Source organism: Mustela nigripes, chromosome 8 (genome assembly GCF_022355385.1).
Source record: "Mustela nigripes isolate SB6536 chromosome 8, MUSNIG.SB6536, whole genome shotgun sequence".
Lineage (NCBI taxonomy): Eukaryota > Metazoa > Chordata > Mammalia > Carnivora > Mustelidae > Mustela > Mustela nigripes.
In genome coordinates, this window is record NC_081564.1 from 77,337,657 (window position 1) to 77,343,453 (window position 5,797).

A 5,797-nucleotide genomic window follows, 5' to 3' on the forward strand; every position below is an offset into this window, starting at 1 on the left:
TTTTCCAAATCTCACCGGTCTGACCAGGACTTTACCTTTGTCTACCTTCTGCTCTTAAAGGAATTAGAGCCAAACCTCATTATTCCTGGATCCCGCAGCTGCAAATGCACCTGCTTGCTAACTCTTCTCTGTAACAAAGAAATCAATAGAGGGCTTTTGCGGCCATGGGCGGCCATTTGCAGGTGTAGAGTGGCGAAAAATTTGAGTCACTCTCCCTGCAGGCTCCCAGCTGAGGGCGAGCAAGGCTCTGCTTCTGGCTTCAGCTCTCATGCTGGAAACATGTGTCCTTTTTGCGGTCTGTTTAGTGTCACGTTTTTCACATTGTGGCGCTTCTTGTCGGTGATTCCACTGTCTAGTGCCCTACACGCAAGAAGGCTGGCTCGTGACTTAGGAAGAAAATACATGTGTTCACGTAAGCGTCTCTCGGGTCTATTTGCTATTTCTAGTTCTGCATAAATTATATTTTTCCAAGCACGTGTCTGTTTTGTTCAAGTTTTTGAATACAGTTGAATAAGACTGTTCACCATATTTTCTTATATTTTAAATCTCTGAAACACCTACGGGTATGTCCCTTTCATGTTTCTCCTGTTCTACTTGTGCCTTTTCTCTTTTTTGTCCTCCATCGACATAATGAGAGACATTCAGAGGGGCTAGTGACACCCCTAGGTGCTAGGGGTGCCTGGCAATGGAGGTCCCCGAGAAAGAGCTCCTACCTCCTCCGTGGAAATCGGTGTGCTCAACCTCAACGTCCCAGAGGACCCAGGGGACCCTTGTCATCGGCCCCAGTCCACCTTCTCATGCGGGCACCCAGGTTAACCCCTGTTGATCTTGGACTCCTCCCCCATGCGGACTGTGGGTCCCTAAGCCCTCAGCTTCCTGCTTTTCTCATCCTTGCAATTATAAGGCTGAAGAAGAGCAGGTGTAACAGTGTCCCCATACTGGGGCAATTGCCCTCACTCAGCTGCCATATACTATAGATATTCTGAAGAAGGAAGGACGCGGCTGTGACTTAAGGAGCATGAGCAGCCTCTTTGGAGCATGAGAGGCTCCGAAGCAAATTTTCCCCTGGAGTATCCAGAAGGAGCACGGCCCTGCTAATGTCTTGATTTTAGCCCATGTTGGACTTCTGACTCCAGAACTGAGTGTGTGGTTTGAAGCCACTAAGCCCGTGGCACTGAGTCATAGCAGCCCGGATACTCTACTACCCCCTCATCTGTTGCCTCTGCCTCGCTCACATTTTTACTGTTTCTTTTTCTTTACTTTCTAGCCTTCCTTGTGATTATGTTTCAGTCATTACATTTTTTTTCTCCATTAGTTTGGAAGTCCTCTACTTTGTATTCTTTTGTGATTCCTAAAGAAATCTACATTTATCTAAAGACCAGATTATCCATTATCTTTATACTCATCATAAATAATATAAGGGGGTGGGGCATCTGGCTGGCTCAGATGGTTAAGCCCCTGCCTTTAGCTCAGGTCATGATCCCAGGGTCGTGGGTTTGAGCCCCGCATCAGGCTCCTTGCTCTGCAGGGAGCCCATTTCTCCCTCTGCCTGCTGCTCCCCCTGCTTGTGCATACTCTCTCTCTCTGGCAAAAAATGGTAATAATAAATAAAATAAATAAATAATAAATATAAGGAACTTAAAACAACATGTAACATCACCTCCCGCCCAAAGCATGTGTTACTCCTAAGTAGTATTTTGATTCTATAATTCAACACCGCAAATTAAGCACTAGGATTTTTTTCTTTATATAATTAATGATTGTTTAATCTCCCCAAATATCTGCCATTTGCTTATTATTCCTTACAGCACCTCAAATCTTTCGTATAAGATTACTTTCCATTTAGCTAAAGTAAATCTCTTTCGACTTTCTTTAGTCAAGGATTGTTGTGGCAAAAAACTCAGCTTTTCTTTTCTTTCTTTCTTTCTTTTTTTCTGGTTTGTTTTTGGTCTTAAAACGTTTTGTTTCACCTTTTTTCTCTTTTTTTGTTCACTACTTTCTAGGGTACAGTTTCAGTACAGTAAATCACATGTACTTAGAATATACCATTTGATGAGCCCAACAGATGTAAAAACCTGTGAAACCAGAGCCACAGTCAAGATACAGAACATTTCCCTCACCCCAAGACTTCTTCATGCCCTTGGCACTCCATCCTTCCTGTCCCACCCCCAGCTCTGGGCAACCATTTTGTTCACTGTAATTTATAAATTAGTTTCATTTTTTCTAGAATCTTATAAAAGTCAAATAATTCAGTAAATAGTTGGATCTGCCTTCTTTCGCTCAGCATAATTATTTTGAGATTGATTCACATTCTTGCATATATGGACAGTTCCATTTTATTTTTGGGTGGTGTTCAATTGTATAAATATGCCACAATTTGTTATTCCTTCCTTTGCGATGGACATTGGGTTATACCTAGTGTTTTGGCGGTTATAAATGTGCTATGGACATTCATGTACTAGTCTTTGTGCAATCACCTGTTTCATTTCTTCAGGGTAAATACTTAAGAGAGGAATGACATATGGTAGGTGTATGTTTAACAATTTGAGAACTGCCAAACTGTTTTTAAAACTGTACCATTTTAGATCCCACCAACATTTCCCATTGCCCCCTATTTTTGTTAACATTGATATTGCATTTTTTAAAATTTGAGCCATTCTGGTAGATGTGTAGCAGTATCTCATTTGGTTTTGATGTGCATTTCATCGATGAATCACATAGGCAGTCTCTGAGATGGCCTTTAACAGTCCTTATCTCCTGGCATTCACACACTTGTGTAATTGTGCAATGGACTAAACCCAGTGATTTGCTTCTAACCGCGAGATTACAGCAACACTCCTAGGTTATCACTTGAGCGATGAGGTTACCAAAAAACTGACTTCCATCTCGCGCTGCTTCTCCCTTCTTCTCTCTCGGGGAAAGTTCTCAGGCATTATCTTTTCATACATTTCCTCTGTCCCTTTTTTTCCACTTCCCTTCTGGAACTCCAACGAGATGTAATTAGAACTTCCTCCTCTAGCTTCCGTGTCTCTTAACTTCTTTAGATATTTTCAATCTCTTTCTTTCTTGTGCTGCATTCTAGATCATTCCTTGAATCTGTCTCCCAGTTCATGGTTCCGTCTTCTGTTACAAGTACTCTGCTGTGAGACTTAGAGTGTTTTTCTTTGGGAGGACTTTCATTTTTAAGGTTCTACTGGCTCCTGGCTCCCCCCACCTTTTTTTTTTTTAAAGATTTTTTTATTTGTTTGACATAGACAGAGATCACAAGCAGGCAGAGAGGCAGGCAGAGAGAGAGAGGAGGAAGCAGGCTCCCCGCTGAGCAGAGACTCCGATGCGGGGCTCGATCCCAGGACTGAGATCATGACCTGAGCCAAAGGCAGAGGCTTAACCCACTGAACCACCCAGGTGCCCCTATTATCCATTTCTTACTTTTTGTTCATGCCTTTAATCCATTCCTTTATTTCTTTGAATATTCAACAAGCTTGTTTTCTGTGTCTGAAGAAATTTTATATCTGCTTCTGCGTCTGTTTGCCTTTGCTGTACTTTGTTTCCTTATTATTTTGTAACTTTTCACTGTGTCCTGATATTCCTTAGAACATTATCTTTGGGAATTCTTGGCACTTGTGTTGAAAATGATTCCCTCCAGAGAGGATTCCTATGTCTTTCGTCAGATGCCTGCAGCACCAATCGATCCTAAACTATTTTAACCTGTTCTTGCCTTAAGGTTTAGGAATCATCAGGTATCATAAGTTTTGGCAACAAATTTTAATGAAGGAAGGCTTATCATCTTGAATTATCAAGAAAGATTTCTTTTCTAATGCTCCAAGATGCAAGAGAGGCAGTTTCCTTGCAGCCCTTCCCCCTCCTTAACCTAGGCGCAGATTTAGTCCAATTTATTTCCAATTCATCATTACCCTCAGGAAACCGTATTTTGGGTCTCAGCTTTATGCAAGAGACCTATAATTAGACACTCCGTGGGCAGTCTTGGCTTTTGTCAAATATCACTGTCCCGGCAAGGCTCTGAAAGCCAAGCTCAAGTTCACTGGATTTCAATACGGACACTCAAGGCAAAGGTTGATTTAGCGCTCTACCTACTTCTACAGGTTAAAGCTTCTCCTTAGCTTGTGGTATGAGAGTATATCTACCTTCTTGCTAGTCCACTGATGCATCTGGAAATAATTTTTAAATAGTTTCAGAGGCAGAGTTATCAAATCCAGCATGCTGTCGGAAAGGGAAAGTTCCTTTTAATTTTTGCAGGTTTCTAATGAAGTGTGAATTAATTTAACCATGTTCAACCATGCATCTAGGAAAATAATTCCAAGCACTTTGCCTTAGTCATTTCAGGCTGTTGTAACAGAATACCATAGACTCGGTGGCTTAAACAACATAATTTATTTCTCAGTTCAGGAGGCTTGGAAGTCCAGGATCCAGGTGCGGGCAGGTGCAGTGACTAGCGAGAACCCTCTTCCTGGTTCGCAGTCGGCCATCTTCTTGCTGTGTCCTCACGCGGCGGAAAGCAGAGAACAATCATTTCTCTCAAGTCTCTTCTCATAAAAGAAATTAATCACACCCATGAAGCTCTACCCTCAAGATTTAATCACCTCCTCAGGCCCCCAATTCCTAACACCATGACACTGGAGATGAGGGCTTCACTACAAATTTAGGGAGAACACAACGTTCTGTCCATAGCGGGGTTATTGTTTTCCAAGACTTCAGAGTCTGATCTCAAACAGCTACCTGTGTAGCTTTAAGTCAAGACATGAAAGGTCAAAAGGAGGTCACTTGGGTCATCTTAAGTAAATTTTTCAGCAAGATACCAGAACTACTACTCAACTTCATCTTGAACCCCCACACAGAAGGGTTCTTAAAATATTTTCAGACATCCCCAGCATGGATAGAATTACTTTGAATCACTCTATTTCGCTGAAAGTGAATTTATGTAGGAAGATAGAGAAGATATTATTCTAAACATCTTTAGACAGCTTTTTAAGAAACCTAGATATCCAGATCATCTTTATTGGCCCTTTTAGGCTGTGGAATCACGGAGGTTTAGCGCCCAAGGTCATTACTCAAACATCTTATTCAATAGTTAAGGACGTTGAGTCCCAAGACCTCAGCTGGGGCTAAGCCTGTACCTTGTACATTGCTGAGCTCATAGGAAGCAGCTGATTTTGATGCAAGGGGCCTGAACCCCAGTCCTCATCTCTCTCCTCCAAGCCCCACTGCTAATAGCACTATTCACAAGAATCAAGACTTGTTCTTTCAAACAATCTTGGGGGTTTTGTAGTGCAAACATCCAACCCACCCCACCCCCCAACCAGAAACATCTTTCCTAGCCTAATATGCATAGCCTTTCCATAGCCTAACATGCAGAAGTATTGTTAATTTAAGACTTAACGTGGATTTCAGCTTCTAATAGGTCCATCTTTGACTGGACCACTCATAATTTTTATGTGCTATTTGTGCACTTTATAGCCCGTTGGAAGCCTGTTGTACAATGTCCACAGTACATTTATGCCCAATTTGTTGCATTACTATTTTAATTAATTGAGGAGGTTAATAGTTTTGTATATTTGATTTTATAGCACATGTTTTGCATATCCATTGCATATTTGATATTGCATTGAGGATCAGAAATGTAACCCCTAATTGTAACATGGTTCCCAGGTGAGACTATAGCCTGCTTTATGACAGTCACTTTATGACAATTTCTAGAAATGAATTATGGTCTACATATCATCTGTAGTATCAAATGTATGAATAATGGAATTAGAACATGTGACCTGTGTGCTTTCAT